General features: G+C 41.1%; 1 protein-coding gene and 1 pseudogene across 1 annotated transcript in view; one reads left to right on the top strand and one right to left on the bottom strand.

The window, feature by feature from the left end:
• NKAIN3 (Na+/K+ transporting ATPase interacting 3) overlaps positions 1–14,791 on the top strand; it is a 714,014-nt gene that overhangs the window by 593,028 nt on the left and 106,195 nt on the right. The window lies entirely within an intron of this gene.
• Positions 4,344–6,151, bottom strand: LOC105504493 (annotated as a pseudogene).

Below are 14,791 nucleotides of genomic sequence, written 5' to 3'. Positions count from 1 at the left end.
ATTGCTGGGCCAAATGGTATTTCTGCTGCTAGGTCTTTGGGAAATCGCCACACTGTCTTCCACAATGGTTGAACTAATTTACACTCCCACTAACGGTGTAAAACTGTTTCTTTTTCTCCACAACCTCGCCAGCATTTGTTTTTTGACTTTTTAATAATAGCCATTATGACTGACATTAGATGGTATTTCATTGCAGTTTTGATTTGCATTTCTCTAATGATCAGTGATGTTGAGCTGTTTTTCACATGATTGTTGACCACATGTGTGTCTTCCTTTGAGATGTCTCTGTTCATGTTCTTTGCTCACTTTTTAATGGGGTTGTTTAATTTTCTCTTTTTTTTTTTTTTTTTTTTGAGACGGAGTCTTGCTCTGTCACCCAGGCTGCAGTGCAGTGGCCGGATCTCAGCTCACTGCAAGCTCCGCCTCCCGGGTTCACGCCATTCTCCTGCCTCAGCCTCCCGAGCAGCTGGGACTACAGGCACCCGCCACCTCACCCGGCTAGTTTTTTGTATTTTTTTTAGTAGAGACGGAGTTTCACCGTGTTAGCCAGGATGGTCTTGATCTCCTGACCTCATGATCCGCCCGTCTCGGCCTTCCAAAGTGCTGGGATTACAGGCTTGAGCCACCGCGCCCAGCCTAGTTTTCTCTTATAAATTTAAGTTCTTTATAGATGCTGGATATTAGACCTTTGTCAGATGGATAAAGTGCAAAAAAACTTTCTCCCGCTCTGTAGGTTGTATCTACTCTGTTAATAGTTTGTTTTCCTGTGCAGAAGCCTTCTAGTTTAATTAGACCTCATTGGTCAATTTTTGCGTTTGTTGCAATTGTTTCTAGTATCTTGATCATGAAATTTTGCCTGTGCATATGTCCTGAATGGCATAGTCTAGGTTTTCTTCTATGGTTTTTATAGTTTTGGGGTTTAATTTAAGTCTTAATGCATCTTGAGTTGACTTTTGTATATGGTGTAAGGAAAGGATCCAATTTCAATTTTCTGCATATGGCTAACCAGTTCTCCCAGTATAATTTATCAAATAGGGAATCTTTTCTCCACTGCTTTTGTCAGGTGTGTCAAAGATCAGATAGTTGTAAGCGTGTGGCCTTATTTGTGGGTTCTCTATTGTATTCCATTGGTCTATGTGTCTGCTCTTGTACTTGTACAATGCTGTTTTGGTTACTGTAGCCTTGTAGTATAGTTTGAAGTTGGGTAACGTGATGCCTCCAGCTTTTTCCTTTTTGCTTAGGGATTGCCTTGGTTATTTTGGCTCTTTTCTGGTCCTATGAATTTTAAAATAGTTTTTCTAATTCTGTGAAGCATGTCAATGGTAGTTTAATGGGAGTAGCATTGAATCTATAAATTGCTTTGGGTAGTGTGGCCATTTTCATGATATTGATTCTATCCATGAGCATGGAATGTTTTTCCATTTGTTTGTGTCATCTCAGATTTCTTTGAACAATGGTTTGTAGTTCTTCTTAAAAAGGTCCTTCATTTCTCTTGTTAGCTGTTTTCCTAGGTATTTTATTCTTTTTGTGGCAATTGTGAATGGGAGTTCATTTGTGATCTGGCTCTCAGCTTGCCTGTTGTTTGTGTATAGGAATGCTAGCAATTTTTGCTCATTGATTTTGTATCCTCAGACTTTGCTGAAGTTGCTTATCAGCTTAAGAAGCTTTTGATCTGAGACAATGGGATATTCTAGGCATAGGATCATGTCATCTGCAAACAGGGATAGTTTGACTTCCTCTCTTCCTATTTGAATACACTTTATTTCTTTCTCTTGCCTGATTGCCTGGTCCAGAACTTCCAATACTATGTTGAATAGTAGCGGTGAGAGAGGGCAAACTTGACTTGTGCCAGTTTTCAAAGGGAATGCTTCCCCTTGAAAGGTTTTGCCCATTCACTATGGACTATGGGTTTGTCATATATGTCTCTTATTATTTTGAGGTATGTACCTTCAAGATCTAGTTTATTTAGAGTTTTTAATATGAAGAGAAGTTAATTTTTATCAAAGGCCTTTTCTGCATCTATTGAGATAATCATGTGGTTTTTGTCTTTAGTTCTGTTTATGTGATGAATTACATTTATTGTTTTGTGTATGTTGAACCAGCTTGCATCTCAGAGATGAAGCCAACTTGATCATGGTGGATAAACTTTTTGATGTGCTACCGGATTCAGTTTGCCAGTATTTTGTTGAGGATTTTTGCATTGATGTTTATCCAGGATAATGGCCCAAAGTTTCCTTTTTTTGTCGTATGTCTGCCACGTTTTGGTATCAGAATAATGCTGGCCTAATAGAATAAGTTAGGGAACAGTCCCTCCTTTTCAATTTTTTGGAATAGTTTCAGTTGGAGTGGTACCAGCTATTCTCGGTACCTCTGGTAGAATTCAGATGTGAGTCCAACTGGTCCTGGGGTCCTGGGCTTTTTTTTTTTTTTTGATTGGTAGGCTATTTATTACTGTTTCAATTTCAGAACTCTCTATTGGTCTATTCAGGGATTCAATTTCTTCCCGATTCAGTCTTTGGAGGGCGTATGTGCCGGGAAAGTATCCATTTCTTCTAGATTTTCTAGTTTATGTGCACAGAGGTGTTTATAGTTTTCTCTGATGGTTGTTTGTATGTCTGTAGGGTCAGTGGTAATATCCCCCTTATCATTTCTAATTGTGTTTATTTGAATCTTCTTTATGTTTTCTTTATTAGTCTAGCTATCAGTCTATGTATTTTATTACTTTTCTCCAGCAAAAGCAGCTCCTGGATTCGTTGATTTTTGAAGGGCTTTTCATGTCTCTCCTTCAATTCAGCTCTGATGTTGGTTATTTCTGCTAGCTTTCAGGTTTGTGTGCTCTTGGTTCTCTAGTTCTTTTAACTGTGATGTTAGGTTGTTAACTTGAGATCTTTCTAGCTTTTTGGTTTGGGTATTTAGTGAGTAAATTTCTCTCTTAACTGCTTTAGCTGCATCCCACACATGCTGGTACATTGTATCTTTGCTCTCATTAGTTTCAAAGAACTTCTTGATTTCTGCAATGATTTCATTATTTACCCAAAAGTCATCCAGGGGCAGGTTGTTCAATTTCAGTGTAGTTGTATGGTTTTCTGTGAATTTCTTAATTTTGAGTTCTAATTTGATTGTGCTGTGGTCCAAGAGACTGTTAGGATTTCAGCTCTTTTGCATTTGCTGAGAAGTGTATTACTTCTGATTATGTGATCAATTTTAGAGTAAGTGCCATGTGGTGATGAGAAGAATACATCTGTTGTTTTGGGGTGGAGAGTTCCATAGTTATCTATAAGGTCAACTTGATCCAGACCTGAGTTCAGGCACTGAATATCTTTGTCAATGTTCTGTCTCAGTTATCTGCCTAATATTGTCAGTGAGGTGTTAAAGTCTCTCACTATTATTGTGTGGGAGTCTAAGTTTCTTTTAAAATCTCTAAGAACTTTCTTTATGAATCTGGGTGCTCCTGTACTGGGTGTGTATATATTTAAGATAGTTAGCGTTTCTTGTTGAATTGAAACCTTTACCATTATGTAATGCCCTTTTTGTCCTTTTGATCTTTGTTAAAGTCTGTCTTATCAGAAACTTGGATTGCAATTCCTGCTTTCTTCTGTTCTCCATTTGCTTGATAAATTTTCCTCTATCCTTTTATTTTGATCCTCTGTGAGGCTTAAGATCCATATAGATAGATCTTGATTCTTTATCCAGCTTGCCATTCTGTGTCTTTTAATGGGGGCATGTAGCTCATTTACATTTAATGTTAGTATTGTTTTGTGTGGATTTGATCCTGTCATCATGATGCTAGCTGATTATTTTGCAGACTAGTTTATGTGGTTACTCCATAGTGTCACTAGTCTGTGTACTTCAGTGTGCTTTCATAATAGCTGGTGACAGTTTTTCTTTCCATATTTAGTGCTTCCTTCAGAAGCTCTTGTAAGGCAGAGATTTAACATCCCACTGACAACACTAGGCAGATCATTGAGACAGCATTTGCCTGCCTCAGCATTTGCCTGTCTGAAAAGTATCTTATTTCTCCTTCACTTATAAAGCTTAGTTTGGCTGGATATGAAATTCTGGGTTGGAAATTCTTTTCTTTGTTTTTTTTTTTTTTTTTCGTCTGTTTTGTTTTGTTTTCAGTACAAACTTAGGGCTCTTTATTCAGGCAATAAAGTAAGGTAGAGTAAAGTGGGAGGGCTACACCATCACCATGGCAACAGAAAGTCTTAAAAATGTAAAATCCCTCAACTTCTGTTGGACAGACTCTTCCTAGCTCAGAAGAAACACATTTTAACTGGCTGAGAACAAGGCCAGGCAGCCTGGCCACGGTGTGAAAGAGTGGCTGGACACGCAGCCTCTGGTCAGGCCTGGAAGTGCTCAGTGACAACTTCCATCAGCTCCTGCTTCTTCAGCCCATTCTTCAGCCCGTGTGCCTCTTTCAGCATGGGCACAGTGAACTTGCCCAGCGTGCCCTCGCAGATATCGGCCTTCAGCTCCTCTTCTGAATAGTTCACCTTGGGCCTTTTGCTTCCAAAAATCTTCATTATTGTGTTTTCTCTTGGTAAATTTCCCTTCAGGATTGCAATCTGGTGGGTAAACAAGCTCCTTAAACTCAGCCACCAGGGAGCGCAGTCTTTTAATCATTGCTTCAACCTTGAGCAATGTCAGGTCCACTGCTTGTTCAGCCTCCATCAAATCCAAGGTCAAGGCCTCCAGGTTCCTGAAGTGCTGCTGCAGCCCGGGGTTCTCAAAGTTGTCACTTCTGTATGTGAAGCGGAGCTTCTGAATGATAGCCTTCATCTTGTCCACCTGCTCTGGAGTTGCTATGACTTTTTCAGTAAAGGACATCTTCTTTTTATCATCAGCAAAGGATAAAAAGACAAGCTGGAATCCTGGAGGAGTCACCTGAATTTTCTGGTCCTCCATCCTCTTCCTGTGGCACTAAAGCCACAAAATAAGGAGAGATGTTCCTGTGGGGTGTGTATCTGCGCAATGCTACAACCTCCTTCTCCAGACACCTTATGTGCAGGGCACTAAACAGGGTTTAGCTCCCAATCACCAGCAACTCCTTGGGGCACATGAACAGGGATGGCCTCAAGTGATTGTGCTTCTTCAGCATTACCAAGGGTTTGAAACCCATGAGCATTAAACCTGGATCATCAAACTGTTTTAGCTCTTCTGTTTCCTCTTTCTCCATTATAATCTGAGACTCCCATAGATCTGAGATCTCATGGTATTGCTAGGCAGAAGCAAACTGCCTGTATTTGTGTTAAGTGTCTGGGTCTTGATTTTCACTGGTTTATTTTTTTCCCAATAGAGCTTTACTAGAGAAGGCTTGAGAGCATTCTGGACCAGATTATAAATGCCCAGAGATCACTATATCTTTGATGAGCTTCAGCTTTAACCTGCTGAGTGCTTGCTTCCTAGTCTCCTTGGTGTGAACCTTCTGCAACAGGTCTTTTAGCTTGCTGGATTCCTCAAAGTGAACCCTGAGGTCCTCATCCTCTGCTATGCTGGTGATATCTCTATAGAACAAGGATATGTCAAAGCACCCCGGTTTCTTCAGGTGCATCAAGTGAAGGAAGATGCCTGTATCTCGGAGATCACTGGCTTTGGTCCTGGCCTGGCTGGCTTTGGCACTGTCATTGCCATGGAGGTTGTCTTCATTGGTGAACAGCATGATCTTCTTATGACTCATCATGAACTGGACATCACTAAAGAGGTTGGCACAGACCCACAGCACTTCACTGAATGAGTCATCAGATCTGTAGTCCCTCAAGTCTTGGAAACATGTTTGTTCCTGCTGCCCCTTAAACTGATCAAACTCTAGAATTCATTTTGCACCTGGATTCTCCAACTCCTGTAAGACATAAATATTTCACTGAACCTTTGTCTTTCTCTGTACCATAGAACACCACTGCCAAGAGATCTCAATCACTGTTTATGATCTTACTGGTGTACACACTTTGCATACACTGGATGCTCATGTCAAAGGGAGTCAACTCATCTTCACTCTGGGATTCAAACATAGCCCTGGAAGCATCAGCCACAAAAACCAAACTATCTCTTCCTGAATACTTATAGTCTCCACTTGCTTCAAGGTTCTCTTCTTGTTCTTCTTTGCTTCTTCATCGCCTTCAGTTTTGTAATGTGACTCCCACCTTTACATGTTGGCTGCTTCTCACTTTTGTGCAGGGAAGCGACCAACTTGGACCAGAAATTCTTTCCTTTAAGAATGTTGAATATTGACCCCCAATCTCTTCTGGCTGTAGAGTGTCTTCTGAGAGTTTCACTGTTATTCTCATGGGCCTCCCTTTGCAGGTGACCTTGCCTTTCTCTTTGGCTGCCCTTAACATTTTTTGTTTCATTTTGACCTTAGAGAATCTGATGATTATGTATCTTGGGAATAAGCTTTTCATGGAGTATCTTACTGGAGTTCTCTGCATTTCTTGAATTTGAATGTTGACCTGTGTTGCCAGGTTGAAGAAGTTCTCCTGGATGATATCCTGAAGTATATTTTCCATATTGGTTCCATTCTCCCCGTCTCTTTCACGAACCCCAATCAGTCATAGATTTGGTCTCTTTACACAATCCCATAGTTCTTGGAGGTTTTGTTCATTCCTTTACAGTCTTTTTTATCTATTCTTTTCTGCCAGTCTTATTTCAGAAAGACAGTCTTCAAGCTCTGAAATTCTTTCCTCCACTTGGTCTATTCTGCTATTAATACTTGTGATTGCACTGTGAAGTTCTTATATTGTGTGTTCCAGTTCTATCATGCTCCTCTCTAAACTGGCTATTTTGACTGTCAGCTTCTGTATTGTCTTATTATGACTTTTAGATTCTTTGTGTTGGGTTACACACGCTCCTTTAGCTCAGAGATGTTCATTTTTATCTACATTCTGAAGCCTACTTCTGTCATTTCAGCATTCAGCCTTAGCCCTATTTTAAGCCCTTGCTGCAGAAGCACTGTAGTCATTTAGAAGAAAGGAGGCACTCTGGTTTTTTGAGTTTTTGACATTTTTTAGTTGATTCTTTCTCATCTTTGTGGGCTTATCTACCTTTGATCTTTGAGGTTGCTAATAACTAGATGGGATTCTCATAGGGATTTTTTCTTGTTGTTGTTTTCTGTTTTGTTTTCTTTTGTTTTTCTTTTAACAGTCTGACTGCTGTTCCATAGGGCTGCTGTGGTTTGCTGGGGGTCTGCTCCAGACCCTAGTTATCTTGGTTTTTCCTGTACCTGGAGGTATCACCAGTGAAGTCTGAGAAACAGCAAAGATGGCAGCCTGCCCCTTCCTCTGGAAGCTCCATCCCAGGGGGTTACTGACCTGTTGCTAGGCCAAACACACTTGTAAGAGGTGCCTGAAGATCTTGTTTGGGAGGTCTCACCCAGTCAGGAGAAATGTGATCTAGTACCTGCTTAAAGAAGCAGTCTGGCTGCTTTTCAATAGAGCAGCATGCTGTGTTGGGGATCTCTTCATCCTCCAATCAGACTGGGAACCCCAAGGCCCACAGGCTGGACTGGCTAAGATGCTTGAACAGCCAAGGTAGTGGCATGCCCCACCCCCAGGGCACTGCATCCCAGGGAGAGATAAGAGCTCTGGCCATACTGTATGTGCAGGTTGAGGTAGCTGGAGGCCCAGCTGGAAGTTCTCACCCAGTGAGGGGGAATGGATTGAGGTCCCGCTTACAGAAGCAATCTGGCCACATTCTGGCAAAGCAGCTATGCTGCACTGGGGAAACTCTTCCTCATCCAGACCATTTGGACGTTCCAAAGTCCACAGGCTGAAACAGCTGAGTCAACCAAACAGCAGAGATGGCAGCCTGCCCCTCCCCTCAGGGCCCCATTTCTTCTCAGGCAGGCACCCTGTTGCTGCAGGCTGGCTGAAATTCCAAGCCAGTATGTCTTGTCTTGTGAGGTGCCATAGAAGTGGGACCCACAGACCAATACTGCTTCGCTCCTTGGATTCAGCCCCCTTCCTAGGGGTATATACGGACACCATGCATTGCCTGGGCTGCAGACACCTTTGTTGGGGATCCCAGGACTGGAGTATGTAAAGTCCTGGATCTTGGTGCATGCCTGAGCAGCTTCACTGCCAAGACTCCACACAGCTCTGTGTGTTGGACCCAAGGCCCTGGTGGTGTGGGCTCATGAGGGGATCTCCTGATTCGCAGGTTGCAAAGATCCGTGGGAGAAGCATGGTTTCCCAGAGTTGCACAATCACTCACTGCTTCCCTTGGCTGGGGGTGGGGATTCCCTTGGCTCTGTGTCACACCCAGGTGGGCCATCACCCTACCCTGCTTTTCTTCATTCTCCATGATTCGGGTTGTTTCCCTGATCAATCCCAATGTGGGTAGCTTGATAATTCAGTTGAAGGTGCTGTATCCACTCACCCCAGTTCATAACCAAGTCTTATCACTTGTTAATCTCCTAAGTAACCCAGATGTATCTACTTTATTCTACTTTGACCACCACAACCTTAGGCCAAGCTGTCATCATCTTGTCTGGGCTCCTGCACCAGCCATCCTATCTATTCTTAGTAACCCAGTTAACTTTTTCTGTACTCTTACTTCAAGTGAACAACAAAAAAAAAACCTTCATAGAAGTAACCTAGTTACATTTAACCAAATTAAATAAAAAGCATTTTAACCAAAACCAAATAATTATATACATATATGTGTGTGTGTGCTTAAATTGCTTCAAAGATAATGAGCTCTTATGTTGCTATAGTTCCCTATATTCTTTATAGTAAATCCTACAAGATTTGCTCACTTTTTGCTACCAACCCCCAGTACTAAATAAGCTATTTGTGGATCTCACTCTACTAGATTTTCATATAGAGGATAGTGTATGTGTCATAGGCAGTGGTCATAGATATTGCTTCCAATGTTGCTGATTTCAGTAGCAAAAAGAAGATACAGCCCAGTAAATGGAAGGGCAAAGGAGAATGAAATTTTTAATAGCTTTGCTCTCTTAGTGCTTTGTCTGTAAGAATCACTGTTGCAGTTGACATTTGTTGCCATTTTGCTTTTTCATTTTGAATTGTGGAGCCAGACTGTGTCTCTGTGTTGAGGGGAGGAGAAGGAATGACCTCAGAAATGTCAGAATTATTACTAATGGCAGCCTTTAAGCTTGGATAGGTGGGCAATAGTGCTTGATCAATCTGCTTAAATGCTGACTGTAGAGAAGGGACCTGAAACAATAATGGGAAGCTATTTAAAATTTGGAAGAGGCAAAATATGTGATAGGAAAGATGTGGCTTATTTTCAAGTACAGGCCATGTGGTATGGTAGCAGCAGATGCCTACGGAATAAGTGCAGCGTCTCAGCAGGGCTAAATGTAACCTCACATCTCTCATTTCCTACTTGTGACATTGGGCAGGGTCCACAATCCCTCTGAGCCATCACCTTTCTTGCATGTAAAATGAAATCATACCACCCACTCAAGGGGCTGTTGAGAAGATTAATGAGATTGTGTATATAAAATTCCAGCCATCATAGATGCCAGTTTGCTTTTTTCTCCTTTGCTTCTGTTTTAACATTGCAGATAATTTACACTAACAGGTGATCAAGGACTAGACCTAGACTCCTTCCGAGAGGCCAGCCCACCCCACAGATCTTGAAGAGAGAGTGTAATTCACTGCAGAGGACTTGCTCCCACTTATTCTTGCTAAACAAGTTCCTGGAGAGGTTTGAATAGACATTGGAGACAATCAGTGGTACTTGTCCTTATGCAATGCTGTCAGATGAATTTTTCTATCTGATGAAGATTGATCCGAGGCCAGCTTCTTGACCTCAGGTTGCAAGTGGTGACTAGGAGCAGTTGTTCATGACAACTTGTGTTCTTGCACATGGCTCACAACGAAGGGTAAAACAGCCTCCAGACTGTTTATCCCAGAAATAAATATAGGTATTTCTACTCAGACTAATTTTTCTCTAAGGGGACACTGGAGCTTTTCTGGGACTGAGCCACCCATCTGGCTTCATTTCAGGAAAGGCAGAAGGCCTTATGCTGAATGCTTACTCAAGACCTAAGACAGCCGAGGCAAATAGACTTAACGTGCTTGACAACTAATCTACTAGTGGTGACTGCCTCGCTAGATGGCTGTAGAATTCCCAGTCCTCTTCTGGGCTCAGCATAAATTGTGTGACTCGATCAGTGATGATGTCTCCCATACGTACTGTGGAGGGTTGTCAAGGCACACATGACAGAATTGGAAACCTCATTATCTGGGGATCCTCAAAGTTCTACTTTAGTTCAATAAGGACACTGACTGTTATTCAAGAACTGGTCTTAGCCACACACACAAACCATAGTGTCATGACTGAGTAACTCCTTGAGCTGGGTTACAACACCATGAACACAATATACAAAAACAACCTCAATTTTTTATCAGCGTCTCAAAAGCTTCCAGACCCACTAATAATTTTGAATGTCACTAGGGATATGTGTTCTGTATACTATCTAGTCCCTCACAACCTGGTGATTCTGGGAACTCAGGGACTTTCCTAGCATCACTTGAAATCACTGACAGCCAAGGCTAACCCTCGTGCTTTTATCATCACTTCCAGCAGCCTCCCTCAGGTAGGAACACACTGGAGTACAAAAGAAAACAAAATGTGCTGTTACTGACAGAAATCCCAGGACTTTGAAATATTTAGACTTTTTAAGCCCAAAGACCACCTGTCTTCTAGCCTGCTGCCTGAGCTATTGATCTTCTGCCAGGTACATGTATTCATGATCAGTCAAAGATGTCATCCCATGGAGAATTTAATGAAAGAAATCTACAGAAGGGCTCCATCTACCCATCTATTGTTTTTCCTCCTTGTCCAGAGGAGAAGCAAGGATGCACATCTGTGCAGCGAGCACCAGGTGTTAAATAAAATCATTATTTAAAACCAATACCTTCCCATGGACTCCAGGATTGCAGTATTAGCACAAGTGAACTATAATTTACACCAAACAAGGATTCCTGAAAAACATAACTAGCCAGAATCATGAAAAGTGATAAAAGATCTTTTTATTATGGCCACATTGAGTACATATTAGACTGCTCAGACGTTTCTGATCATGATTCCATTAGGCTATTACATAATCTGAATGTTGGCTGATATTGTTATTCTTGTTCTCCTGACTCATCAAAAACTATACAGTGCCAGCCCCACCATGAAGACATCAACCTGATACCCATGTCAGAAAGTATGTGTTTCACTTTACCTTGGCAGAATCTTGGGACACAGAGGTCTGTCTGTGTCCTTTGAACAAGTGGAGTTCTGGATTGGAAACAACCCCAGTTCTCCATCTCGCCCACCTGTCTCTAATTCTATACTTTTCACATGTTTTTAATCTGGTAACTCTTTTTGCTTTGTCTTTCAAGTGAAATTTTACCAAGAATCCGTTTGTCGTTGTTGTTTTTGTTTTCCAGTACTGCCATAACAAAGTACTACAAATTAGGTGGCCTAAACAACAGAAATGTATTGTCTCACAGTTCTGGAGGACAGCAGTCTGAGATCAAGGTGTTGGAGGACTAATTCCTCTGGAGGGCTGTGAGGGAGAATTTGTTCCATGGCTTTCTCTTAGTTTCTGTGGTTTGTCAGCAATCTTTGGCTTTTCTCGGTTTGTGAAATCATCACCCTATCTCTGTCTTGTAGATTCTATGGTGTACTCTGTGTGTCTGTGTGTGTGTCCATCTCTGTGCTCAAATTGCTCCTTTTTCTAAGGAGTCTAGACATGTTGGATTGGGATCCTTCCTAATGACCTCACTTTCATTCGATGTTCTACAAAGACCCTCTTTCATAAGCACCAGAGGTTCGGACTTCAATATTTCAAGGGGAACACACTTCAACCCATAACAAATCTCTATTATAAAACATAAAAGCGAAGCTGTTTCCCTTAAAATGGGATGGGAAACTAAAGCCCTTTCTCTCTCTTTCATTCGTCCCCCTTTTTCTCTCTTGACATTTCTCTAAAATGCTCTGGGCTACTTAAAACATAGTTTTTAAAATCACCTCTCCAATAAAAATAATATGCAACAATAAAATATTTTAGCAGTTGTCAGAGGTCTAGTATGAGTTAAGTCTTGCATTTACCAATTTAATATCAACTCCAGTTTTAAGGAACCAGTCTTGTGACTTATTGCACTGCAGAGGGCAACTCCTTTAAGAGAGCACAGGAAGGCTGTTAGGGCCCCAGGTGGGGCAGGGTGGGGGGTGGGGTTTGTAAGGGAACTCTCTCTGAGGATTGTCTCTGTTGAATCTGACTGTATCACTGGAGAGAACAAGGTTTTATCCATCAAACTCTCAGCGACAACTCATAAAGTGTTGGTGTCACTTCCTTGGGGAAGCCAAACCTCCTGTGGGCCATTAGCACAGACCATCAGAACCTCAGTGAGATGCATGGGTGAGCCAAGAACAGATTTATTTACTGGTTCTCTTCTTTCCTCATGCTGCCAGATCCAGTACCTTCCCAATTACAAAGCCAGAAAGTCAATTCCAAACTCCCTGCATTTTAATTCCTGAAGAACTCAGCTATTCAGTTGCCTGTTACATACACAGAATTTGTCGATCTTGAAAACTGGCAAGACTGCAAAGTATATTGTTCACCTTGGAGCAGCAAAAATCAGGTAGGGAAAACCTGTTAGCTCCAGAAGAGCACCCATTATCAAGGAGGCCCCCACACTCCCAGTGTCCCTCTCCTTCACAGTCACATCCTGTGTCTGTATTGCTCTTCAGGCACACTGGTTTCTATTAATTTCTTCATGAAAGCACTGGGGAAGTATCCTTATTTTGTGACTCTTGAGAAATCTGTATTAATGCCATTAACAAGGATAGACCAGAAGGGTTCTTCTACCAGAATCCCAGAACACAATCACAAATACCTTTCCAAACGCTTTGCAATCCATCCCAATCATATTAGCAGATAAACTGATTGTCCCATAAGTTCTGCTTTAATGAGGCATATGTCTTCCTAAGAAATAATGCAGTAAAAGCCACAAGACTTATGGGAAAAATGGGTCAGGGGAACAACACTCAAATACTTCATCGGTAACATATTTAAAAATAGAGATCTATTAAAATGATGCAACATATTTATACATATTAGATGGTTAAGAAGTACATATATACTACAATAAATGGGGCATTTTACTTTGAAAAGGATCTGCAGTTTACATGTGGAAATTCGCAACAGAAGGATTGCAGCCTATGAGTTACCGTGAAATAGAAGAAAAGTTGTCTGAAATTTGATGGAAAATTGTTCCCTAATATTTCCCAAATTGTTATGTTCAGGTTGTTTCCTAATATATCAATCATATTGGGACAAATTCACGTTTCAAAGCAAGCATGCTAGCAGAACTGATGGCACTTGAAGCCGTATCTTTAATTTACACCATCATCAGAGAAAAAATCAGAACAGCTTTTCAAGCACTCCCAGCTTCTACCTTCAGATGTCCCTTTCCATATTAATCTTCATTTCCATCCTTATTTTCAGCACCTGGTGCCCTCTGCCCCGCCCCCCTCCCCACCCACCATTCTAAGGCCAGGAAGCAAACCATCTGAGAGATGCAAAGTAACTAACGGTAAACTGTAGAAAAGTCCTCGGAGTGGAAACTGGATTTGGTTCTCCACTTTGTACATACATTTGACTAGCTGGCTACAAAGTTGGTAGCAGAACAACTTCATCAAACTTTTGCAGGGGTTTCAAAAATTATTAGGTTCATTTCTGGGCTGCCTCCGAAGAAAAGAAACATGCTTGAGATGTTGTTCTGAGCTACTCTCCTCAAAGCTCTCTGGAATATGTACCTTGGGTTTCTGCTCACTTGCATCTTGATCTTCCCTCTTTTTCTGGAACAAGGCTAATATCCCTGTCTCTTCCTTGCTCATCCTTTGCACTCTGCTCCTGACAATGTAGAATGTACCTCTCTCCGTAGCCTTGCTGGGAGCCAGGCCAGGCCACACCCCAGCATATCTTGTTGACTTTGTCAAAGTTCCATTTTCACAATGCATCTGCTGGAATGCCAGTCCTTCTTGCCTCACAATTAACTCAAATTATTTGCTCTTCTACTCCACCCAAAAGTGCATCTGCCTAGGTGAACCAACAGTACGATGACTGAATGGGACATTTCTTTTTGGTCATGATTCTGCAAGAAGTTCAATTTTTCAGCGTGCATCATTTTCAGAATATTGTGGGAACTCACTGCATTATTTGAATTGAGTCAACTTAGTAATTGCCTTGTAAAAGAAATGGCATATTCATTCTTTCCAAATAATATAACTGTAATGCTATTTTGTAATTTCTGATTATATTAAGATATTAGCATATTTGTTGCAAATAAACTAGAGTGCTATTTTTATTAGTAGTTTGGCTTTAATTAATGTTTGGTAGTATGAATAATTTTAGAATTAAACCATGAACAGGTTTGAATCAGCAGCCTAATCTTCACATTCTAAAATAACTTTAAATGAATGAGTGCATAAAGAAGGCAGATTCATCTTGATGGGTATGAAGGAGCTGACATAGGCACTTTCTTTGTTTGTTCTTTAGTGTCACATGTGAAAGAAATTGACTCTCTTGATACCCATATGGTGCATTTAGGGCTCCAATTGTTTTCTTGCATTATAAATCTGTACTTGTCCTAACTAAATTTCTACTTTCACCATATTTTATTTACAACAATCTGCCTGAGCTGAGGTTCAGTTTGGCTATTGAGACTGATTGCCAAAAAGTGAATTTGCCACCAGAAATTCAATTATAAAAACAATATTAATAAAACTAGACAGCTGCCCCTCTGTATTTTAAAGCAGTAAAAACATG

The sequence above is a fragment of the Colobus angolensis genome, unplaced genomic scaffold (assembly GCF_000951035.1).
Source record: "Colobus angolensis palliatus isolate OR3802 unplaced genomic scaffold, Cang.pa_1.0 Scaffold92, whole genome shotgun sequence".
Taxonomy (NCBI): domain Eukaryota; kingdom Metazoa; phylum Chordata; class Mammalia; order Primates; family Cercopithecidae; genus Colobus; species Colobus angolensis.
Note: the sequence above shows the minus strand (reverse complement) of the source record. Positions and strands in the feature narration are given on the sequence as shown.